The 27,213-nt window shown below is 38.3% G+C and overlaps 1 protein-coding gene across 6 annotated transcripts in view; it reads right to left on the bottom strand.

Moving 5' to 3' along the window:
* Positions 1-27,213, bottom strand: part of NCKAP5 (NCK associated protein 5) — a 1,127,143-nt gene that overhangs the window by 1,014,349 nt on the left and 85,581 nt on the right. For 2 of the 6 annotated variants that reach the window (XM_079135586.1, XM_079135596.1), the window contains exon 1: positions 20,709-21,162. The exons of 1 other annotated variant lie outside the window; for it this stretch is intronic. The gene's annotated coding sequence lies outside the window, so the exon portion shown is untranslated. Of the gene's footprint in view, positions 1-20,708; positions 21,163-27,213 lie in introns of those variants that run through there. 3 more of the 6 variants (XM_079135591.1, XM_079135588.1, XM_079135589.1) reach the window with 3 other exon arrangements.

Genomic DNA, 27,213 nt, shown 5'->3' on the forward strand with positions numbered 1-27,213 from the left:
TTGCTAGCTAGTTTGAACATTTTTGTCTCATATACAGACACACAAAATCTGATCACATTAATATTCTGATAAGTCGCATTAATTAAATTACCTAAATTATGACTATATCTGTTCCTTACAGTCTTCTATGTAGATGAATTCTGCAGGAGTTATCCACTCTTGATACATTTTGGAAATTGAAATATAAAATATGTATCTTTAGTTCTACAACTACCTGTATATCTTCAAATTTATTCCTTTGGTCCTCATTTTCTTCATTTCACATATGAAGAGAAATGAAGTAAGTGATCCCTTGAGGTCCCCTTTGGCCCTAAAATATTTTGATCTATAAAACAATTGAAAGAAAATATAATCCTTTTAAATTCATTGCATCTCTTAATTTATAGCTTTATTGCAGTATAATTCAATACCATGATATTGATTCACTTAAAATACACAGTTTTTAGTGAATTCAGAGAGTTGTACTACTACCACCAAAATCTCATTTTAGAACATTTTCAACACTTAAAAAAGAAACACACATATTAGCAGTCCCTACGCATCCCTGCCCTTCACCCAGATCCAGGCAACCAGTAATCTGCATTCTGTCTGCATGCATTTGTCTATTCTGGACATTTCCCATAAATGGTACCATGATAAGCTGTGTTTGTGACTCATCTCTTTCACTAAGCATGCTTTCTAGGATCATCTGTGTGGTAGCACATATCAATACTTAAATTTTTTTCATGGTTGAATGATAACTCATTGTATAGATATATCACATTTGTTTATCACTTTACCAATCATTGATTGTATTTAGATTGTTTCTACATTTTTTGCTATGAACAATCATCTATACATTTCTGTATGGACACATTTTGTGAGTGTGTGTGTGTGTGCATGTGTGTGGTGCTAGGTATTGAACTCAGGACCTAGGAAAGGAAATATTGGGTCAAATGGAACAAATATTTTAAGGAACTGCTGAACTATTTTCCAAAGAGAATGTACCACATTTTACATCTTTGACAGCCACATATGAGAAGTTCAATTTCTGCACTCCTTCTTCAGCATTTATTATTGTCCATAATTTTTTAATATAGCTAGTGGATACGAAACAGTGTCTCATAACTTTGACTTCCATTTACCTGATGATTAATATTAAGCTTCTTTTCACATCCTCATTGGCTATTTGTATAACTTCTTCAGAGAAACATTTATTCAGACTTTTGTTCCTTTTTTAACCACATTTTATAGTTTTGGGAGTACATTGTTGAGGTGTGAGTGTTCTTTATACATCCTAAATAGAAACTCCTTGTCAGATATAATATTTGAAAATATTGTCTATCATTCTGCAGGTTGTCTTTTCACTTTCTTGATAGTGTCCTTTGATGTACAAATGTTCTTAAATCCTACTGAAGTGCAAGTTATCAATTTTTTTCTTTTATAGCTGATGTTTTGATGTTATATCTTAGAAACTTTTGCCTGCTCCAAGGCAGTAAAGATTTACTCCTATTATGGAATCTTTATAATTTTGGCTCTTTCATTTAAGACTGTAATTCCTTTAGAGTCAGTTTTTATATGGCATGAGAGAGGAGTCCAAATTCATCCCTTTTCACATGGGTATCCAGAGTTATCCTAACACTACTTATTGAAAAGACTGTTCTTTTCCCCACAAAAGTGTCTTAGCATTCATGTAAAAAAAAAAAAAAAAAAAAAATCAAGGAACCATAAGAGTTAGGGTTTATTTTTGCACTCATAATTTTATTCCTTTGATCTATATGTCAGTACCATACTATCTTGATTAATACAGCTTTGTGGTAGTTTCTGAAATTTGGAGTGTGAATCCTCCAACTTAATTCTTCACTTTTAGGGTGTTTTGGTAGCTAATTTGCATTTCTATATTAATTTTAACTTCTTGGAAATTTTTGCAAAAAAGCCAAGTGAGATATTTATAGGGATTACATTGAGTCTGTAGAACAGTTTGGTGAGTTCTGTTGCATTAACAATGCTAATTCTTCTAGTTCATGAAAACAGAATATCTTTCCATTTAGTTAGGTCTTCTCTCAACCACATTTTATAGTTTTGGGAGTACAAGACTTGCATTTTATTTGTTAAATTTATTCCTAGGTGTTTTATTCATTTTGTTATATTATATATTATATTGTTTTCCTAATTATAGTTTAGGTTTTTTTGTATTACACCATTTTAAAATTTTAAGATGAAAACCTAATCCATACTTGTTCCAGTCTGTCTAACTTTGCTTTCATTTTGCTTTAAATGATGTAATTTTAATTTTATTCCTAAGTAATATCCTTATATTTTCCAGTTTTATTTTTAAATATGATTTTTATTAAGCCATGAAAAAGCATAAGGATCATATGTAGTATTTTGAATTGAAGTTAAGCTGAACACTTAGCCTACTCAATTAAATCACTTAGAATGAATTATAGTACACTATCATCATCTTTCACCAGCACTCCTTGAGCACTTACTGAATGCACAACACTAATATTATCTTAACAACCCACATTTGAAGATGCATTCAACTCATCAACAAGCAAACTGAATTTCACTCCCTAACTTCATAAAACCCAATAGTTAAGAAACCAAAACATGAATAAACACCCTCATAATTTTGTGTTTGTTGCCTTGATTAAATATTTACATTTTATTCCATTAAAGGAATTTCTTTCCTTTGACTGAAAAAAAAAATTTATATAGTGAACTGAATTTCAATTTGATTTTGCAGGGACCCTATTCAAGCCTTTCCTGAGCTGCCACTCTGCCACTGCCTTTAAAAATTATGCCAGTGTTGTTGAAGTTATAAAATGTAATTATTTGCCTTGGAGTAGAAATAAAATAAATTCTGATTACTGTCTTTTCCTGGGAAATAGAACATCTATTCAGACTGAAGGAGTCAAGTTAGGTCAGTGGGTATTACAAACTTTGAGGATTAGAGGAAATACCTAACACCCTGGAAAAATACAAACATTTAACATTCGTACATTCTTGGACATAATTTGAAGGATTCAAGGCTACTCTGAAGCTCAACCATGGATACACTGAATTTAAAGTAAGAACTTCCACTAAATAATAATTGAGTAAGACATATAACTGTATGAAATACATTCCCGGGAATGTACAAGGAAGAAAAATACATCTGTGAAGCAGAAACTGAGCTTGGAGAAGGAAGAAGGCAACTGAAGTCCTGGGCCTGCTGAGCACTCTGTCCAGAGAGATATTAAAATGGGAGAGTTTGACACTTCATATGTATCCAGCACCGAGAGCCTTCTGTGAGTGTTTGGAGACAAGGCCAGCCAGCACACTCTATGAAAGCCCAGTCTGAAAAAAGGGTCCTTCAATCTTGAAAAAAACAATGGTGGAAATAATTGCTTCCTGGGGTTATAGACCCCAAGATGTTGAACTGCACGGTTGAAAGAAAGGTAGTCCAACCAAAGGACTTGAATCAAAGCATTCTATAGTTCAGTGCCATCTGGGAGGTCCCCAATTTTATATTACAGAAGAGATGCACCAGGCCACTCACAAAACCTGGTTCCGGATGGGGCATCTGGGAAGCTTCCTGGAGGCATCTAATACAACTCTTCCATGGGGAGGAGTGTGCAGAGAGATGGAGGACAATTCCATTCAAAATGAGTGGAAATTTTAAAGCAAATGAAAACTAATACTAAGGAGATAACCAAAAGAATTTTTTAAGTAAAATTCATTACCAAAGAAATAAAAATAATGAAAAAAGTTAACGTTAGGAAGGAATAAATATCAAAACACAAAAGTGGAAAAAGATATATTACATGCTTGTACAATTATATCAAAATGGATTCTACTGTCATGTATAATTAAAAAGAACCAATAAATAAATAAATAAATAACTGGGTTGGGGTTGTAGCTCAGTGGTAGAACACTTGCCTAGCTTGTGTGAGGTACTGGGTTTGATCCTCAGCATTACATAAAATAAATAAATGAAACAAAGGTATCCATTTTCAACTAAATTTTTTTAAAAAAAGAATAAATAACAAAAGGTGAAATATCATTTACAAAACATGAGAAATTGTGAAATAAGAACAGGAAAATAAAGGAGGCACAGTGGCACAAACCTGTAATCCTAGCAACTCAGGAGCTGAGGCAGGAGGATCCCAAGTTCAAGGCCAGCCTGGGCAACTTAGCAAGACCCTGTCTCAAAAGTAAAATAAAAGAACTGGGGATATATCTGGAGATGTAGCTGTATGGTAAAGCATCCCTGGGTTCAGTTCCCAATTAAAAAAAAAAAAAAAGAAGCTCTATTATAAATCTAGAAAATCAATCTGAAATAAAATGCCAATAACCAAGATTAAAGCCAGACAAGGCAATCAAAGAAAGAATTAGTGAATTACAAAGTTATACTGATGAATTCATCTACATGAATGGGTACAGAGAAAAAAATTGGAGAAAAGAAGTATTAGTTATACTGATGAATTCATCCTCATGAATGGGTACAGAGAAAAAAGGAGAAAAGAAGCATTGATTGGAAGTCTCCAAAATGCATCTAAGGAACTCAAAAAAAAAAAAAAAAAAAAAAAGAGAGAAAATAGGATAACAGAAGAAATATCTTCAGAGAAAAAGTGGTTAAGCAGTTTTAAGAACTGAAGAACTTGTATGACTGAAAGTACAATATAAAAAATAAATACTATGCATATCAATGCATATAGTTTTGAAACTATAAAAACCTCAAGCTAAAGAGAAAATCCTAAAAGTTATGAGAGATGCTTCTGAAATGACAAGCAAATGAAATCCTATTAGACAGTTAGACTGCCAGCACATTTCAGTCAGCAGAAATAAATGCCAGAACATAAGGCAGTAATGTCTTCGAAGTGTTGAGAGCAATTAACTGTGACTTAGAATTCTAAATTGAGCTAAAACATAATCCAAGAATTCTCTAGTCTTACTAAAAACAAAAGCTTTGTCTTCCCCAGATACTAACTAAAAAACTACTGAGGGATATATGCTAACAAGAAATGAGAAAGAAGAAGTAGGATGCTGGAGACTTCAGTGAGCAAAGACAAGGAGAAATGATGTGAATGAATCTACCCACAAACCACTGAAAATTACAAGTCAAAATCAGAGTGGGATTCAAAAGGGTAAATTAAGCATGATAAGGTCTTTGAGTTTTATTTTTTAAATCATACAAAGATACTGAATAAATTTTATTCTGATATAAATATACATCATGTATTTTATTTGTATGTATATGTAAACACAGATATGCATAAATATGCATGTTACAGATTTTTAAGTAAAGAATAAGTAAATAATATTATCGATTTTAATCCCAGCAGAAAAGTAGAAATGAAAAACATGGAAAAAAATCAATCAAATTGAAAGTAAGTTCATAAATTTTTTTCTTGCAGTCATTTTTACTTTGCTGCAACTTCTAATGAAAAAAATGTAAAAATATAGTAAACTTTAAACATGTTACTTTTAAAATGGAGAGAGAAAAGAGGATTTAACTAAAACTGGGAACTCTAATAATGAGGACAAAAGATAAGAACAATATTTCACAGAGAATACAAAGCAATTCAAAGGTGGCCACAATAAAAGTTTTTTTTTAATTTTATGCAATATATGCTAATCACATCATGATCCTTCAAACTCTTTTTGACCTCATGCAGCCTTGAGAAAAATTATTGCCAATATTATTTAAAGAAACATTTCTTTGCATGTCTACAAATTGTTCCACTCTTGAGTACTTCATTCAGCCTTCAGGTTATAAATACATGAGGGGTGTTTACTTGTCTGTCCTGCCCACCAGATTGGCTATCCTCTAGGACAAGGGTCACAGCTCATTTATCTGGTCATCATGATCCCAATATTGGATATCTGAAATGAGCCCACCCCACCACGTCTGAAATGGTTTAACTTTTGAGCAACGGATTTCTCTACAAATAACGTGTGCTGCTTTGCACCTTAGAAATGGTTGCCCATTTTTATATTTATTGCTTTTCTTTGTATCTTAAATTAAGTATCATCATGCCTGGAAACTACAAGGCACCCAAAGAGAAGCAGAGGCTCTGTTCATCTTTTATATTACCTTTGGTTACCTCAGATAACCTATTTGGAAAAAATAACCCTTTTCTCCATGAAATACTGCTTAAGAATATTCCCTTCTTATTAAAATATATATGAGTAAGTATGCACATGTATGCACACACAAAAAAGGTAAATCTTCTTTAGAATTATCTATGCATATATTCTTAAAGTAAATATTTAAAATTATATGGAAATCAGCCAAACTTTCCTCTTCATGTACTCCCAATTATATACTCTCAATCAGGGGAAAAAAAAAAAAAATCAACCATTAACAATTTATCTTTCTGGAATTATTTTCTAACCACTTACATATATACACGTTTATATTTTCATATATGACTTTGCAACATAAGTAGACCCTATTCTACATATTTTTGACCACTTTATTTTTTTCCACTTAATAAGTTATAGAAATCTTTCCATGTCAAGATACAAATAGCTCTTCTCATCCTTTTAATGACCACGCAGGCTCCTGAGTATGTATGGAGCATTATTTGTTTGACTCTTCCTTATTGATGGACACTCGGACAGCAAATAACTCATCACTATTACAAATGATGCTGCAGTATGCATTCTTGTGCATGCCTCTTCACATAAATGAACGAACTGCTTTCCAGGATAAATAGCTAAAGGTGCCCTCTCATTTTGAATACGCTCAAATTTCTATTAATCTAAATCACTGTCTCCTTCCTGTTCCATCTCAATGATTGCTTATATTTTCAGTTCAGAAAGGCAGAGAAGAATGTCCACGACTTCCCAGAAATGTAATGATCAGCCTTCAGAATCAAAATCACATCTCAAAGCATTCCCTATCAAATAACTCACTTATAAGTCATATCTGATCAATGTCATTCCAAAATTCACACACAGCAACCTTCAGTGCTTGCTGATCACAATCTTTTCTTAAGGGTAATTTAGGATAGGTTTGAAAATCTGACTACAGATATGAAGGCAGGCAGAACTTCTTTGGGTTTCTTTGCAAGGAGGGCTTAGCAAAGTCCTTATCTAACCTTGGGGATGACACCCAAAAGTGACACCCAAAAGGAAAGAGGGGCGTAGAACCAAGTATCAGAGGCATCTGGTGTGGAGAATTTGAGAATTTGACTTTAGAATTATTTCTAAAACTGACTTTTTCTGTTTTAGAATGTTAAGCTTTTGTTTATGTTATTGGTGGCAAAGACTTCTGTCTAGTACTATTTGAAGTTGGTGTACCAAGAAGTGCAGAAATACTTGAGTTGGGTTGTTAAATTTCCAAGTGCACCCAGTGAAAGCTAACCAACATGTTCAGTCCTCTACTTCATTCTTCACAGATTTAATAAGTGAGAGATGAAGGCAGAGAGTAAAAGAGTTGGTGGATACCAAACTATGCATTTTTGTTTCCATCCATCATAGTCATGGTTGGGGGTTTGATGGTTACATTCCCCCCTGTGGGCTCTAATATCTCATGAGGGCAGGCTCCAGGTAGAATCTGCTTCAGTGGCTACTATGCCATACCAAGCATCCATACTAGATGGCCAGCTCTAAGAATCTCTTGTTATAATGCTTTCATGACCTCTCACTAACTACACATCTATTGAGTCAAGAAACAAAGTTTAAACTTTTTCAAGTCACGTATGAGAACTTTGTACCTTCATAAGAACACAGCCTGGAAGAGGGAACAGGAGAGGCAGGATTCATGGTTCAAACACATTGTTGAAAAAAATTTTAATGGTTTAAGCATATGCCCGAAGAAATTGGAGACAATGGCACAAAAACATTCCATCAAGAAAATATTGTTGGTTGTAGTAGAAAAGATTGATACTCCTTGTTATAATGTCCTGGAATTATTTTGGTTTGATATAGTACTTTATAACTTCAGTTAATTTGTTGGGAATCTGAAGATGGATAAAATAATGCTCTGGTTTTGTCTAACTGAAGTGACAGAAACAAAACTCTGAAACACAAATGCATGTACTCATGCACCCACCCACAGATCCCTGTGTGTGCACCTGTCGTGCACACACATACCTGGAGCACATCTCAGCCATGTTCACCTGGCTGAGTTCTGATCTTCAGATACAATCAAACACACACAAGAGAAAGCCAAAGGTGGAAAAGTACTCCCACCGAAGAGTATCTGAGTAGAAAGAGATTTGCTGAAAGGACAAAGAGAAAGAGACAAAGGCAGGGGATTCATCATTGCTCAAGAGATTATATATTTTAAAAACAGTATAAAGTGCTTAAAAGAAGTATTTAGAGGAGTACCATTCATCAGATTTCCCACAATGACTGCCTTTGTGTGCTGTCCTAGAACAGAGCATCAGAGCACTATTTATAATAGTCACAAACTAGAAACTAGCGAAATGCTCATCAACAGTGGAAAGACAATATTGTGGTACACAAAATGGAAAATTATACAATGACAATGAAATAGCTGTAATTAAACATAGTAATATGAATGAATGAATCATACTGACATAATTTGAATAAAAGAAACCAGACCCCAAATTATACATACTGTGTGGTTCCATTTCCATAATGTAAACAAACAGGCAAAATTAATCTTTTCCATCAGACATGGGCATGGTGGTCACCATAGGAGATTGCAGGAGGGTTCCCAGGGTGCTGGTGATATTTCTTGGTTTATGGGTTGATGATATGACAACAGTTTGTAAAAATTTATCAAGTTATATATTCAGATGCACTTATCTATCTATCTATCTATATATATATTTATTACACTTCGAGGGGGACAGTTTTAAAATCTTCCTCCAAATAATCCAAATCTAACTTCTGTAGTTATTTTTCATATAATATAGGTTCTAGAATGTTCAAGATCCCAGTTCCTTATAAAATCATCTTAATTTATCAATGCCTTGATCATTCATTTGGAAACTAATCCTACTGATTAGTTTGTAAAGTTCTTTAAATGTCCCATGTGGGACTAACTCCTTTCCCTAATATAATGTGACTCCCATAGGTAGATATTTTCCCTTTTGGTTCACTTAGAGTACATATATTCAGTGTACATTATACACTAAGAATATTAAGAATATATGTACCCTACCTCCTCTTCCTTATCAGTTGCAGATTAAAGAGGAGATGAAATTTACATGGGGCCTGTTAGATCAACCAAACCAAGAATCTCCTTCCTTTTTCTTCAAAGGTTTAATTCTAATGTATCCAGTGAAGTCAATTTTTTTTTTTTAACTTATTTGCTTGCTCTCTATCCTCAGACTGACCAAGTACTGAACTTTGCCTTGATTTGAGAGTCCTTCTCAGATTGTTTTGGTATGGGGAGAAGGAGACCCCTCTTTAAGGAGATCTCTTTAAAAGATCTGGTCATTTTCCATAAGTTGGCCTAGTGCCTGATACCCTTCCTTTTAATTTTTTCTTCTCAAGGAGGAAACATATTCATTTGGGCAATGAGACAATGAGGAAGGCTTTCTCTTCATGTAAGTTAATGGCACCATCCTTCCTGATGGGTATAAGTGACAGATACCACACAAACCACACCACTAAAGGAGAATAAAGAAACCAGAATTCTAAATAATGGAACGACACCTTTTGACCCAGTTATACCACTCCTCAGTTTATACCCAAAGGACCTAAAATCAGCATACTACAGTAACACAGCCACATCAATGTTTATAGCAGCTCAGTTCACCATAGCTAGATTGTGGAACCAACCTAGATGCCCTTCAACAGATGAATGGATAAAGAAACTGTGGTATATATACACAATGGAATATTATTCAGCCATAAAAAATAATAATATGATGGCATTTGCAAATAAATGGATGGAATTGGAGAATATCATGCTAAGTGAAATAAGCCAATCCCAAAAAACCAAAGGCTGAATGTTTTCCCTGATAAGTGGAGAATGATATATAATAGGAGTGGGGGAATGGGGAGGGAGAGAAGAATGGGGGAACTAGATTATGTAGAAGGAAATGAGAGGGAGCGGGTATAACAAATGGTGGACTGAGACAGACATCATCACCCTATGTACATGTATGATTACACAAATGGTGTGAATATACATCACGTACAACCATAGAAACGAAATGATGTACATTTGTGTACAATGAATCAATCAAAATGCAGTCTGTAAAAAATTAAAAGAAATAAAAAAAGAATATCAGATCAAATTTGAAAAAAAAGTTCTCTTTCTTAACACTTATCATAATCTCCCAAATTGTTCAGTAATATCTGTTCTATTAGCAAATAGTGCTGAAGCCATGGAATCAAACCAGCTCCATGGAAAAGAGAAACACAGAAGCAATTGAAATGTAATTTGGTGAATGTGAAGGTGATATTATACCATAAAACATGTGGTATTTAAAAAAATAATAATGGAATGAAAATAATGTTTTAGATGTTGACAAGGCTTCTGGCTGATAACTTATCTTTCCAGAACAAATATTGCCAGAACAATCTGCAGACATTTACATCATGAATGCTGTTTGTCTCTCTGCTCACACACTCCTTTGCACACTTGGCACCTGCTGTGCTTGACTGCTGTGCTAAATTTCCCTTTCTGCTGAATTTCCCTTTCCCACTGGGCACAGTTTTTCCTAAAGAATATTCATAGATACCAGGCACCTCCACAGACAGACTGCAGAACAAGAGGCTAGCTTCTAGCTCTGCTCATACTCCTGCCACTTATCTGCCATCAAAGCCCATGTTCAGCCTATACAAGGACAAAGTCGGCCCCTCCCAAGTCTTTTCTCTCTATAAAGATAGAAAAGAGAAAGAAGCGATAGGATGAAATTATGAATCAGTAAAGATTCCTAACCAGCCTGTTGAGGAGCTATCTCCAGGAAATTGAAGACACATGTCAGTTCTTTATAAAGATCATGCAAAACAGAGAAGGAAAATCTAAGAAAGCTACTCATGCAGAAACTATTTAATCAAAGGGTAAAGACAATTATAACATCTGTTAATCTTCAGTAGAGGTTATAATTAGATGCTTTGGAGAAACACCCTTTCAAGGGTGATCCTCTCACATCTGTTGTGAAGACACACGATATTGTGCAGGGCCGAATCACTTCAGCACTTTCGGAAAATGGGGGACTGCTAGGGATCACAGACACTACCAGGGTCCCCAGGACGCCCATGCACACGGCCCAGTGCTGAGCCCACTGTCCTGGCTTTGCTCCTTGCTGCTTTGACAATTGCCTGTGTTGTGAGTCAGGCTGCAATCATTATGTGATTAGCAATAACAGGATCACAGTGCCAGGAATGGCCTTGGGACCATCTGATCTCCCCCTCACTCTGCAGATGGGGCCACTAGATCCCCCGTCCTACAGCTGGCTGGGGCAGGATTTTACAAGCAGGGTCACTCAATTCTCTCTCTAGATCACACCCTCCTCTACCATGCATACCATGCAGCCTGATCCTTTGGGGCTCTCTCTTCCTTTGGCCTAGAATTTGGATGTGTTCTTTGTTTAACAGGATCAGCATTGTAATGAGGCCCTGGGGCATTTGATGATTATGGAAACATTGAAAAGACTGGAATGGTGCCCTTTTTTTTCCGACTTCTGCTTTACTGAGAAATACTGACCATCCTCTGCTCTGCTGAGGTGAGGAAGGAGGAGAGAGAAATGAATAAAGAGAGGCAGTAGAAGCGAAAGGGATAATTGAAGGAGAGATAAGATTCAAGTTGGGCAGGGGAAAAGACAGAGAGAGGGAAGATGAGAAATAGGGAAGAAAAGAATAAGAGAGAAAATACAAAGAGAAAGAAAGTTGGAGAAGAGGAAGGAGACAGCTAGGGAAAATGGTCCAGGGATACATAACAGGGGAATGATATGAGGACACATCAGAAGGAGCTGGACACTCATCACACTCTTTCTACCCCATAAGCTGGCCCCGCCGTACTTCAAAGGCGTTGTATACAAACTGGATTCAAGGGTTTTGCCAGATAAAATGCAGAGATGACAAAGTCAGGGACGTAAATTATCAGATGCAGCATTGAGCAAAGAAAGCTATGCGCACATGATCGGAATATAATAAATAAATTGACAGCCAGGAGGGGTTTAGGATAGACAGCTTCCTTGCTTGTTGTTTTAGGCTGCAAATACATGTCTGTACCAAAATATCAAGTAAATGGAGTTTCTGACATTTGACATCAGGATTAAACAACATGTCCCTGAAACACACAGCACTGCCATCTCTCAAAGTTGCCTACAGCATTCACCTGCTTATAAGGGCCCATAATGTTCTCGATGATAAGGAGTCAACGATGATCGTAAGGGTCACCATGTGCTTAGCCTGTTTTTGTGCAGTTATGCCATGGACTTTGTCTCATTTAATTCTCACAGTGATCCTATAAGAAGGTAATATAATCTAAACATCTGGCTCAAAGTCATACTGTGTAATCTGGAACAAATTAATCTCTGGGTATCTTAGCTTTCTCATCTATACAATGGGATTAGTAATAATGTCTGTCTCAAGGACTGTCGGAAGGGTTAGAAGAGATAATAAGAAAGTACAATGAGGTAGACATATTATGAAGACTTAATAAATATTAGGTGAAATCACTGTTGATACTACTCTATTTTACAGATGAGGAGACCAAGCTCAATTAGGTTAAAGAACTTGCCCAAAGTCAGTAGAGGTCAAGACAGAGACTAGAACCCAGGGACACCCAAGAGCAAGTGCCTCTTGGTTAGGAGCTGTAATTATATATTTTCCACTACTTTATCTGTATTAACTGATTCCAAAGATCCTGATCTTTGTACTGCAGATTTTGAGGAAGAATATTTAATTATGGCCTCAAGAATAATCTCCAGCCCAATGTGGGAAATATGAAAGCATACATGGCTCACCTGGGACACCTTCCTGCTCCCATTCCTTCTGTTCTTGTCAACAAGAAATCCTTCTCCATTCTCTTATTATTTTCATACCTACAGAGCCGCCATTTGATAAATACCACAAATATTGATCCTTGCACTACTGGAAATAAAAAGATGCTCACTCACTCATGGAAAGTGAAGTTAAAAGAAAAACAAATAGTGCCATGCCTTTGTGTCCTAAGACTGCAGGCATCATGAAGGCCAGGAGATTTGTTATAAAAATGAATGTTTTCCTTAAGTGTAAAAATGGAGAAGAAAAAGTAGTAAGCAATGAGTTAGAATGCTTGCTTATATTCATCCTTTTGACAAATATTTTTTGGATACCTACTGTGTGCCAGCCACTGTTCTAAATGCTAAGTCTACTGTATTAAACAAGACAGACAGACACAGGTTCTGCCTTCATGGAATAGCTAGCCTTGCTAGGAAGATGTTCTTAATCAAATAGTTGACCATAGGTTTCAATACACTAGTGATAAGTGCTATGAAAAACAAGGACATGGGGCTTGTAGGGGACATAAAAAGCATAGGAAGCCTACCTGAGGAAGCCAGTCAGGCTGAGAAGTTGCCTCAGCAGGATGGAGTGGGGAGAAGAGAGCCTCCCTAAGAAGAAGAGACTTGCATAAGAGGAGCCGAAAGGTCAGTGAGTAGGAAGAAAATTGCCCTGCACTAACCAGCTGAATGACTTTAGAAACATCGGCTCTCCCTTCCCCTGGTGTTTCTTACCCTGGAAAATGAGCAGGACAGAGAACATGAAATGATCCCACCTCTTCCAGTGCAGATTCTTTCCCTGTGTCTGAATGGAAGGCATACCACAGAATGTCATGAGTTTACATCACAGTTTACATCAGCTCCAGGGAATAGAAAATACTTTTTTTTTTTTTTTTTTTTTGAGTGGAGTTCATGGTAACAGGGAGCAAGTTTAGACTGTGCCAAGGATAGGAGAGCCATCATCTCTCTTCCATATTCCTTAGTCAACCCTATGTTCCAGCTAGTAAGCTCAGAGGCCGGCATTCCCACTCCAAAAGAAATGGTGTGTATAGATTTTATGACTAGGCACGTAAAGTCTTGATTTGATTGATGGGTTATTAATGATCTATCTGAATTGTCCAATTTCCTACTAAGAAAACAATGAAAATGAAAGCTAAGATGTCTAATTCCTCCATATAGAAAGAAAGGCAATGCACTCTAAAAATCCTTTTGATAGTTTTACTGCTATTAATCAAGAAATTCTAAAAACAATGCCTTCTTTAATAGGGCGGCTGTGGCTGTTGGCTATTGGTCTGTACGTGAACTTTTACTCAGTTTAACAAGGCCCTCTACTGGCAATCTCAAAAACACTGTCTCTAAAGGTGAAGTCTTTCCCATTATTTTATGTAAATATTTTAACGTCTCCCAATAATAATGTATCTCACACTCCTAATTGTGTTCTTTAGGGCTGAAACACCAGTGAGAGGAGAATGAGAAAAGGAAAGAAATAAATGTCAAGTGGATGGACCATTTTGTTTTTATCTATTCACAGAATAAAATTACATGAATTATCATTTGATTTCCTAGGAAGAAACTATTCTAGATGTCAAAGATACACTGAAAGAAATAAATTTCTTATATTAAAGAATATCACATAGTCATGGGACCATAAAATCAAATTACAGATGTTATTTACCAAACATAATAAACCAGATCTTTTCTATTTACGCAAATATAAGTAACTGACTATATAATTAAAATAAAGGACACATTGGAGATAGGCATTCTAAATTGCTTATGATACAGCATAATTAATAATTAACTTCTCCCCCTTGACAACTGACATAAAAAAACAGTATAGAATAACTTGAGAATTTAACTATTAACATAGGAAGAATATCTTAAAGGGAGATTAGCTTTGACATATGTCAAAGGACTATTGAAACCAGTGAGAAAATTTAGCCCAAGTCTTCAAAAACTAAGTGAATTTTTGAAGAGAGACAATTAATAACTTTAGGGGAATATTTTAATAGAAAGGAAATTTGATCATAGTAAGTGATTTGTCTCAACAGTAAACAACACAGTTGGCCTTCCCCCTGTGTCTGCTCCATATCTGTAGATTCAGCCAACAGCAGATGGATAATATTGGAGAAAAAAGATTCAGGTGCATACCAAACGTGTTCTGATATTTTTCTTGTCATTATTCTGTGAAAAACACAGCATAAGGACTATTTATATAGCAATTACATTTTAGCAGGTATTACGAGTAATCTAGAGATTACTTAGAACACATGGGAGGGTATGTATAGGTTATATGTGAATATTATGACATTTTATATAAGGGATTGGAGCAGCCACAGAATTTAGTACCTTAATAGGTCCGAAAACCAATCCCCAGTAGATACCAAGGCATGACTGCATTTATAATCGTGACAAAAACAATAGGCACAATATACATTTAAGCAAAAATGTGATACACTGAAGAACAAGGAAGATGTAGGAAAGATACACTCTACCATAATAGGAAACTCATAATAAACAACTTTATATTTTACATAGATAAAGAGACATCATATTTGGAAATATTACATAAAAAAGCAGCTAAAAGAGCAGATAATGGTTGAAGAACAGAACTGGGGAATGGGATAAGGAGGGGTGGCTCAGGGGCTATGAAATATAAAGATCTGCAATGTTTATATATATGTATAAGCACTTTGGCATTATCAGTGAGTAATATTCACAAACTTGAATAGAGATATATAAACATTTTAGTAATGCTGGGTTTTCTAAATTGTGAACATGTATTACTTTGATTTTTTTGAGTTTTTAAAAGCCAGTTATCACTGACAATGGAAGCTTTGGGGATGTATCCTTTGGGCTGGCCTGGCTCAGTTCTGTTTCCAGATTCAATTTGCCAAATGAAGCATGTATCCTTTGTGGGGCAGTTTGTCAGACATGCATCTCGACAGTAACACTTGTTCCCACATTTCAGAAATAACAGCTCTTCTTTCAACACCATAATATTTATCTGCTGTGTTATTATCCAAGCTTATGCTCCAAAATGGGTTCGGGACTTTCCTCTTGAACTCAGTTCATTGGGTTCCAAAAGTGCATCCAACTTCTACTCAAAGAAATCACTAATCCACTATTTCTAAGAGGAGAGATCTGGTTTCTTGCCTTGAAAATACCAAGATTAATTTATGTAACTACTGGGAAGTACCTTGTATAATTGGGGCTTCCAAACCGACACGATACACTTCATTAGACAAGTATGTATTGGGGCACTGTAAACGTTGTGGGTAATGTTCTATGTATCCAAAAAATTTATTATTTCATTTGTAAAGGAGGCACAATTGGGAATCCAAAATTCCAAAGGCATTAAACCTTGTAGAATTAAAGAACTAGAGAGAAATAAGACTGTAAGGAACCTTATGCTTAAGTGGTCCAGTGACTTTGCTCAGTGTGCAGCGTAAACCATTCTGATTTTTAAGTCCACTTTCACAAAACACTACCACATCTTTCGGGAAACTTTTCTAGAGACCTACCAAATCGCCACCATTATTTCCAATTGTGTCTTTTTATCTAATCCTTCAATTTTACTCTTGACCAAGCCCGCCAACACCCAAACTAAGCATGCAAATAATCTTGATATTCAACTGTAAACTTAGGTTACTCTTCAAGGAGATTCATATCTGAGATTTAAAGAGGGGAAAAAAAATACCAAAAGGGCTGGGCCTGTGCTTTAGATACTTCTGAGGAGAACATGTGAATCACCAGTCCAACTGGCTGGCACTTGGAAGTGTTGATCTGATTTACCACTCTGCCAGTACAAGCAGTTCCGAGGCAGATGTGTGACCACAGCTCCATTGTGGGTGAGGCTCAAGAGGTCAGTCCTGAACCTCCAGAGAGCAGCACAATGAAAGTTCAGAGTGCATGCTGCACGTTGTAACACTGCTGTGCCTCTGACTGCCTCCTGTGCACATTACTTAACCTTTCTGATCCTCAGCTACCCTTGCTTGGGTAATGAACATGATGACCATAATGACAGAGCAAAGAGTTTAGAAATAAGCCTGCTATACAGGAATCTCTCAATACTGATATAAGGAGAAAACAATTCCAATCTGTTCTTATAGTGCCCATCAACAACACAGTCATACCTTTTCCTCATCGTTTTTTGGGACCACACACTCTGTGCCAAATACAGGGCTATGTATGAGATTACAAATTTTACAACTCAACACCCCTCCCTCAAATTCACTAGAATCTCATGGCAGAGGCAGAATGCAAAGATGTCATTTTTAAATGGGGCCATAGAGTTTAGGCATTCCAGCAGAGTTCAGTCAGAATCTCATGGGTACGTTCTCTCCTTCATCTGACAGAAGCAAAGGGGAGAAAGAAAGGGTGGTGTCGTGTAGGACCACAGTCTGCTCTGGGAAGTAGGGAGGGCAGATGTTACCTAGAGAGAAGGAGCAGTAAAGGTGACTTGAGAGCAGGGAAAGGATCACAGACACAGCATGGGAAAGGGGCAGGCACAGGACCTGGTGACAAATGGGAATGAAGTGAACTTAGTGGGCAACGTTTTTTTCATCTACTCAGCAAGTAATTCACTAAAGAGAGTAGCTTCAAGGTGGGTGTCAGGCAGGTGGGCCTCATGGCACTCAGAGGCTAAAGAGGGAACCAATGAACACACACTTCCCTGGTGCATAAGGACACCTGTCCATGGCAAGTGGGGCATGGAAAACTGCTCACAGGAGGGGAAGGGCAAGCAAGAGCTGAGAGGACAAAATGGGTATATAGACAGGGGTCACAGGCCTGCTGCACAAGTATAAAAATGGAGGGGTCCTGAAGAGAATATCTAGCCCGCAGGAAACAGGTCCTGGCTGCTAATAAGCCAGTATTCCCCATGTGAATCATGTAAAGAACTTTTAACTATACTTGCATCTGAATTCCACCTAGGAGATGTTGGGTCATTAAGTCTGGAATGGGAGGCAGGCATCAGCACAGTAAATAGTAACAATAATAGCTAATACTCATTCGTACTTAATATATGCCTCACATTGTGTTATGTGTCTTAGTTATCTATATTTCAAACTCCCTTATCCTTCCAGGAAGCAGGAACTCTTATTATCCAAATCTGAAAGAGGAGAAATTGAAACAAACAAAAAAATCAGTGGATTAACTGTGAGACCATAAAGCCAGCAAGTAGTAGAAACAGGCCTTAAGCCCCAGCAATGTGGTTCCAGGGTCAAGTCCTTAATCAATATGCCACGGTGCCCCAGAACAGAAGATTCTGATGCAAGTGAAACTCCAGCATAGATATTAGTATATGCAGAGAGCACAAAGAAATGAGGCAGGGTAGAGTGGCAGGCATTCGATCAAGTATAGCCCTGTTTTTTGTGCTCAGAACTCTGGAATCACAGCCTTCATCACAGTGAAGAAAAATTCAAAGCCACTAAGCACAGTTAACCAATAATTTTGTCAACCAAGCGTGGAAGCCTGAGGGTTTGATATGGGAAAATGCATATTTAATTAACTCTTTCATTTATTTAGCATCATACATGAAACAACTTTTCTGTGGACAAGGGAAGTTTTACAACATAGCCCTTGCTTTCAATGGAAAGAGATATTTATGTAGGGAAAGAGTTCCAGGTCTCATGGCAAAAGTTGGCACAAGATACCAAAAGGATCCAAACAAGTGCAAGTGCAACGTCACTTGGATCTGGAGAGTCCACAGAGGCACCCCAAGGTGGGACTGTCAGGGCAAGGAAGACTCCAGAAAGAAAAGAAATGCAGGGCATGAGTGGGTCCTGTGGAATGCTGGGACCTGAGGTCCAGGCAGTAGTGAGAGGATGGAGGGGAGCAGCCATCAAGGAAAAAATGCAGAAAAGCTTCCACAAGAGGAGGTCACAAGAGGAGGAAAACAAGCAAGTTATAGTTAGCAAAGTCTGAGACTTAGAAGTAAAGCAGAAACAAAGTTATCAGAGTTGGGAATCACCTTAGCTATCCCAACCTGTACTCAGTCCAAAATACCTTCTATACTAATTCAACTATTACCTTGCTAACCTTTAGGCCAACTGTAAAATAATCACAGGGTTCCCTTTTGTTTGCTAGCAAAAACAAGGAGGAACAGAGATGTAAAGAAATGTAACCAGAGCCAAAGACAAAACAGGAACTTTCAGTCTTTGCCAGACCACCTTCATCTGTACACCTGCACACAGCTCTGCTCCTGCAAGAAGCATATGAACCATATGTGGATCCTATTTCTTTTTAATCTTTAAGAACCTGAAGATCGGAATGCATGCTGGAGTGAGCATAGCAGACACAGTTTCTAGAGGGAACTCTGGCACCCTCTTGCTGGGTGCCTCTGGACAAATCACTACCCCACCTCATGACCCAGTTTTTCTTTCATAAAATGATAAGCTTCGACTAATACTTTGCAAACTATATTAATAGCAAATCCCTTATTTTGAAAAAAATCTGCAGAGAGCAGTGAGCTCTAATATATAAAACATACCCAAGCACAGTGTGCTTTGATGGAAAAATTGGGAGCTGACACAGAGACAGGAAGTAGCCCATCTCAGGACTCCATGAAAAAATAGTTGAGTATTTTAGGACTTTCCTACACTGGCTTCTAAGGGGAAAGCAGTCAGGGCTGTCACTGCACTCCTGGGCTGGTGACAGAGCAGCTGAATTCAGGAGCAAGTCCGTCTCTGGAATGAGTCATGGGTTTCTCGTGCAGGAGCTAACAGGCTAACAGCCACTTCTTGCCAGAGGGCTGTCAGGTCTAGAGGGCAGGAATCAGTGGTGATTTGCTACTAGCTGCAAGTGGCTGAATTGCAAGCGCGAAGGAGGAAATACCAGGCAGCAGCAAGGACCCACAGAAAGACACGTTCATAAAGCTCATATGGAGAACTTATACCACATGGGGAGAGCAAGTGCAGCAGGATAAGACAGTCCCTGTCCGGACTGGTGGGGCATGGAGCCCACTCTTCCTGTTTAAATCCCAGAGAATACTTAGAGAATTTTAGAGCCCTGAGGAAAGTGAAAGAAAGGATGTAGATCTTGCCCACCAACAAGCTGAGTGTCAAAGTTGACTTTTTCAGTAGTACATTAACTCCAGTTGCTAACTCAGAAGGCAAATCACATACTCGGTTTGGGTGGTGGCGGTGGGGAATCCACATGGAAAGGGTTTGAATTTCAAAACAGTTTTAATGCATACTACTAGCACCTGAGAATGAATGAGTTTGAGAGAGGAGGAGAAGGAGGGGGGAGAAAGAAAGAAAAGAGGAGAGTCTGAGGAGAGGGTGTAGCAGGATGAAAAACAACATATGAACAACAACATGCACACATTAGAAATCTGTAAACCACACACACACACAAAATCAGAGATAAAAGGGGATATTTTCCCTCCAGCAACCAGTTCATTAAAATTAGTCTTTAAAGCGTTTAGCTAAACTGCCTAGGTCAACCTAATAGATTTTTTGATTGGCTAGTTGGTACTTTACAACACAAAAAATCCACAACAGCAAAAACAACAACAACAACACACACACACAAAACAAATTCCTACCAAACTCCACCTCACTGCAGAAACAAATGAGAATTAACAATTCAGCCTCCCTATCTGCACCCTGGTGCCTGTCCTGAGTCTACACGTCCTCTCCACCTAACCCCAGTCAACTTTAGCGCACGCACTATAATTACTTGGAAGAAATGCATACTTGTGGCTGCCGAGAGAGCCTGCAGAAAAACGTAAACATCATCATCTCACTTTAAAAGGAAAGCAAGCTGTGTAAACAAGAAAAACTGTTACAAGAGTTTTTTTAAAAATCCCAACAGTCTTACTTGTAGTTAGCTCCTCAGTGAACACAAATCACACAGTCCTGGAGACAGACATAGGAACTGCAAGGACTCAACCACTCTCTGCTGCTAAAATTCTCCTCCCGCGGTTATGCTCTGTTTATTTTTCAAGCATTCAAAGACCGCGGCTACGAGACTACTCGGTTTTCCTGAATATCCGCAGCATCAGCGAGGTCCTGCCGCGAATCCCGGGCGAGTTTGCGGGAGACTTGCTCCCTGGGCTGCGGCTCCGTAGTTGCTCCGAGCTTGTATTTACAAGCTCCGTGGACAAAGTCCCAAATGACATCACTGGCAGCTGCTTATTGTTGAGTCTTTATTAACTGACTGTCAAAAAGAAAGGAGGGGGTGGGGAGCAAGAGTATCTTTTTCTGCAGCAAAATCGGCCTCTTGGAGTGGATTCCAGTTATACACGCGTAAATAATCCCATTGATTCACATTTTGGAGAGCTTGGCTTCTTTGAGGTGCGAAAAAGCCAAAGAATCGCCTCTACTGATGCAGGCTGGTTAAACTGCAGGGCGGCACTCTCAGGTTGTTTACCCACCTGCTTCGAGTCAGTTTCAGAGTTTGATGATTCATAAATATATACTAGTTGTGTCTTACATTGCATAACAACTTTTTACTGTGATCTGGCTAACTTTTTCTTATAGATGGATTGCTTTGGGTTGCAACCCTTTTTTAGAGACCCTCTAAAGTTTCTCAACTTAGGGTAGAAGGAAGGGTGCCCTGCAATCATAAAGCAAAACTTTTTGTGCATATTTGCAAACGTGATAATCCCCCCCAACCCCACCCCAGGAAGCATGCTGGAAATTTTCCTCCAGTTCTCAAATTTTTAATAACTAACTTGTACCACCTCATCACTTAAATAAATAAATAAAAGAATAAATGAAATAATAGATGAGAATTTCTGCCAAGTACCACAAATAATTTCAAACAATATTGCGAAACTCACTCACTTGCAACTATCAGAATAAATGTGGGCACTTTTCCCTATTTTCCACTCTCTCATCAGAACTCTTTTTCTGTCAGCTGGTTCTCAAGAGTTTTTATAGTTGTCTCCCCACCCACTCCAGCCTCCACCTAGAGACATTCCACACATCCAACACTGAGTCCCTGCTATGAAGCTTGAACACCCAGCCACTGTTTCCCTTCCTTCCTCTGGGCTGCTATAATGATGCTTACTATTTATATTTATTTGCTGCTTTTTATACACTGACTTGTATTTTTAGTTTGTTTTTTAGCCATCTGTGTTCTGTCTCCCCAACTTGTTTGAAAGGTCTCTGAGAGCAGCCATTGTGCTGTACACGTTGTTTATTTGTTTATACCCAGATTCCCTGCTGTAGCCAATGCTGAACAGAAATGCAGAGGGGAAGGCACTGAAGGTGAAGATAGGAACAAGGTTAGTAGATTCCTTGGAACAGAGTGTATGTTTAAGCATCCCTGACCTTGGAAAACAATGATGTGGCATCTCACTACCTACCTACAGTGGGTGCTCATTCCATGTCTGAAAATTATTTTCACCAACAAGAGCAATTGATTATTGATTTGGCAGGATCTCAACTCCCCCCTCCAAATATGCCATTTTCAGGTAGGAATCAAAACCACACATATTTTATGAATCACAGATTAATTTGAAATGAACATAATATTAATCAAAGTAAATTAGAAATATTTAAATAGTTTACATGTACAAATTCATAGGCCCAGCAATATCACTTTTCCATAGTGACAACAGAAGTGTGAAGAGCACTAGAATATATATAAGCACAAGAATATTCTTTACAGGATTATTTGTCATGAAATAATACAAGGGACAATTTAAATATTAATTTATATGAGATAGGTAAATCGAGGTAATGCATATGCTAACAAGGACAGAATTAGATGTTTGTTACTGAGTGAATAATCCAAATTGCAATATCATACATGGTATGAGAGGTCTTATACAAATTATTAATGTTGATTATTTTGGGGACATGAGGTGGGAGGAAGTACCTCTTTTGTATGCTTTGGTGTGGTTTGATTTTTCTTTTCAATAATTGCATTCAATTTTTGTTATTAAAACTATTTTAATGATGGTACAAATTTTTCAGAATACATCTCAAGGGGAAATCTACCAAATATCTGATATTAGTGTTTGCTAGATGAAGAGCTATTGGTTGAACAAATGCTGGGGATTTCCTTCTAGAAGGCAACAGAGTGTAGAAATGAACTATGATAGAAAAGAGTGGGAACCAGGTACTGGGTTTTTATTTCTGATCCAAAGACTGACAGCCGCTTCCCATCACATTTAAGAATTAATTAGAAAACCTCTTAGACTATGTCCGTCTTAAGGAATGATTAAATTTAAGTGCTGAGAACATAAAGTGCTGACCTTTTCCTGTGCAATTGCAGTTTAACAAATGGAGCTTTAAGGGAGACAAGCATGAACCGCTTTGGTTCAGTTCACTGGCCGCCAGCAAGCATTGCAGACAAGTTAGAAAACCTGTAGAAGTGCAGGTTTGGCCAGCTCCTTGTTCTGGCTAGTCTAACAGGAAGGGATCCTCCAGGGGGAGGTTGGGAATGTCTAAGCCACAGTGAGTCTTCAGAGCTGTATCCAGGAGAGAACTAGGGCTTTGCAGTGGCCTGGAGTGATGGCCCAAAACCCATATCTGTGTACCTTCCACACTGCTTGAAGGCCCCTGTAGTAAAACTCAAGGGCATAAGCCACAAATTAGACACTACGTTTTTCTTGAAGGGGGAAAAAAGTCCAAGAAAATAATGACTGAAAGTTTCCACCAAGGTAAGATAGGTTTTTCAAAGCACTATTTCCATGCACACTGGAGTCCTACTTCACAGTGAGAAGATACCTTATGTCTGTAACAATTTCAAAAAAGAAATACATGCCATATTTCCTGCATGGGTTTTATTGTTGGTGGTGGTTGGGGTGGTGGTTTACCTATGATAGAAACCAGAGTCTGGGTTCTCTTTAATTGCACATTTGGAGCCCCTAGGGTCATACATTCCCAAGCAAGAGTTAAGTACAAGTACTGTACATACCTGAGTTATAACTTAGTGTAAAAAGAAATAGGGGGCAGTTGAGGGTGAATGGGAGCAGGGTTATCCTTCCCATGCCCCTCTGCGAGGTGATCAATGAATTAGGCTGCTGAAATCACCTCTACCTGCCAAGATGCTTGACCCACTCTCCCTCCTGCCTCTCAGTCCATCCTCAAGTGATGTCTTCTAATTTCTAAGGCCTGCCCTCACCAATCAAGGACTTCAGGGAGTGAGTTCAGGGGGCAGATTAATAGACCTTTTCATTTGTTAAAAAGATAAGTTTTATCCTGTATTCTTCAGGTCAAAGTGTTTTCACTCTTAAATTGTGAAGATTCCTAAAGTTAAATACAGTAATCAGATCTGCACGGTGTGAAAAATTAGCCAAGATAATCTTGACCATCCTGGCAGGTTCAGTTTCTCCCTCCAATGTCTGGATCTCCTTGTCCTCCTCCCTCATTTTCACAAACAACATAACAATGACCATTCCTTAAGTATTTCTATGTATCATCTTCTTTAAGTGCATCATCTAATGTACCCTTAACACAAGTAAGTGAGATACATACCATGTCCATCACCCCCCTTCACAACTGAGGCAACTGAGCCCCAGAGAGATATGTTGTTTAATTAATTTGGATCTAATCATGCATAGAGCCAGCAGTAAATCCAGCTTTCAACTCAGGCTGCCTCACCCTCCGGTGTCCCTGGGAGCCCTAGATTCCTCTGATGATGATAAACATTGAAAAGAAAGTTGATATACAATATGAATAGTAACAAATTACAAGAAGAAGCTTGGGGCCAATAAGAAAATAACCAGTTCTGATTCCTGTATACAAATACATGGCAGTCGACATTCAAAAGAGCTTCAGATTTCAACTCCAAATAGGTGTGACTTTTGCTCCTTTACATAACCCAGTCTCTCTGCTTAGCTCTTCCAATGGAGAGGTGCTGTAGGCCTCAAAGAGAAGAACAAAGAATGTAGAGAATTGGACTCATAGAGCTTAGTCCCAGCGCACCTTGGAATGGAAAAGATTGAATTGTGGGAAGGAGAAAATATTGGAGAGCAGGCATTTAGATGTATTCACTTCCTGCTTCCCTTCACACTAAGAGCCTTCAGTGATGAGTGGTCCTCTGTTCCAATATCCATTTCTTCTGCTAAAGCTACTGGTCCTACCAGGGCTTCAGAGACAGTCAGCCTTGTAAGAGTTAATATGATCAGCAGTAGGAAGAAGCAGAGGAGATTTTACAAAGGGTAGCAAAGAAGCACCCCAACATCCGCCAAACATACGCAAATTAGCATGGCTTTGAGAGAGTTAGTCTCTATGGGGCTTGAGAATCTGCATGTTTAGAATGTGACCCACATTATTCTCATGCAGATGGAAGCACTGTTTATTAAAAGGGAAGTAAAAACATGACATTTTTTGTCTATAAGCAGACACTGATTTAAAAAAAAAAAAATCATATTGCTTTGTCCAGGGTCCCTAGATAAGAGTACTCTGATCAATTAGAAAATTATCTACAACAGACCTTATCTGACACTGATTGGTGCACAAAGTACAACTTAGAAAAACAAAAAAACAAACAAACAAAAAAATGCCACGTTGATAGACCCAAACACAGTGTGGGCTAAAGACATTTACAGGCTGTAGTCACTGCAGATGTTGTACTATCCCACATACATCAATCAAACAAATTAAGACCAAACCATAAAGTAAATATAAGGAGTTCCAGCAAAGTTCAGATTACTCCCATAATAACTGCTTTGATGCATTTCCTAACATATCAAATGTCAAGCTTGCTAACACCATTTTTCCTCCCTGGAAGAGTGAGGACTGATTGCTGAACCTCTCAATACACATGTCGTTGTTGGGTTGTTGACACTACTGGCTCACCACTGACCTCTGGTGAGGGTGCTGATATGGCAGAGGTATGCTGAAAGTGAAGGTAAACTGGCAAGACGCAAAACTCGACCAACTCGACTTTAAGAACCTTCCTGGGACCAGAAGATTCTTCAAATTATACGTATAATCCCCCAATCCTTTTGCTTTTTCAATCAACAGACTCTGGGCCCAGTCCAGGAGGTACATCAAGGGTTAATGTTCCTACAACACTGGAAGACTCTTGATGAAAGGCTCTATGTAAGTATAAAGTATCACCATGAGGTTGGAGGATTTTATTTCAGCCTCCTCATTGTGTTGTTGACAGTGCGTACTGTGAGTTTGACATTTTTAACTACTTTGCTTGCCCCATATAAAGAGGACTGGGAAAGTGAAGGTGGGAAAAGGGTAGGGGGGGCCCTAACTGTTCCCTGACTTTGATTTTACACAAATCCAATGCACAGCATTAAAGTCCAGTTTGCAAGCTGGGCATCCAGCATATTACTTCAAGGATTTATGTAAATTCATTAAACCTACAAGACACAAGTTGTATTCCTTTTAACCTAAGCAAAGAGTCTGCCTGAAACCAGAGCCTAAGGGAGGCCTCAAGGGATATGGCTGTGTGTAAATTGAGAAAGCAACTAATTTTGTGGTCCATGATTGTCTAAATAAAAAGAACCTGAGTTCGATTTTCACCAGATACCGAAAGGCCATTAAAATCAGTGATAACACTGAGGAAAGGAAGAGGACGGGGACTGTCACTGACCTTTCCCTGGGAGAGACTAGCGTATTGTGTGATTAATGCCTTCAATACAACTGGCCCTGAATGGCATTGACAGTCAGTTCCCCATAGTTCTCAAAACTGTGACTCTGGGGCCTAAGAGCCCCTGCCCCCACCAGCTTATAATAGCTCCTGACAACTGCCTGATATGGAAAGAGGGACCCCCAGCCGAAAACATACTAAGAGGAGGCAGGGACACTCTGCCTTCTCCTGAGGTCCCCAGGAGGCAGACCTCCCTGTCTGTGGTTGCCCAAATAACCAGCAAAGTCCTGGGCTGTCTCAGGGCCACTGAACCAGCTCCTGAGTTCCTCCTTTTGTGCTGACAAAGCTTCTCAAGTTAAAAAGACAAAAGTGGGGGTGGTGTTAGCAAAGCAGGTCAGAGGTCTCCTGAGGGGTGGGCTGGAGGAGGGGTGTGCCTTTCCTTCTTTTCTTTTTTATTCTTTTTTATTGGAAGAGCATGCACACTCACACACACACACACACACACACACACACACACACAGTGAGTTCTTTTCTCTGACTGTCTGTACTTTCATCTCCAGAAACACCTTACTTTTATGGCAAATATTCTTAAAGGACTCTTCAGAAAAGGCATCCTTGTAGATCAGAGGGTGAGCAACACAGCCCTTTTCACAACCTGTTCCCAGGCAAACAGCTCTGGAAAGTCAACAAAAATGGCAGAAGTAGATGGAAAGATCAAGAAACAATTGGCAGCTCAGGTGCAAGGAGCACCTGTCCAAGCACAGGGCTTATATGCAACAGACAGGGCAAGGCTGAGCTGCCCTGTGTGGGCTTCTCCAAG

Source organism: Sciurus vulgaris (genome assembly GCF_902686455.1).
Source record: "Sciurus vulgaris genome assembly, chromosome: 3".
In the NCBI taxonomy this organism is placed as follows: domain Eukaryota; kingdom Metazoa; phylum Chordata; class Mammalia; order Rodentia; family Sciuridae; genus Sciurus; species Sciurus vulgaris.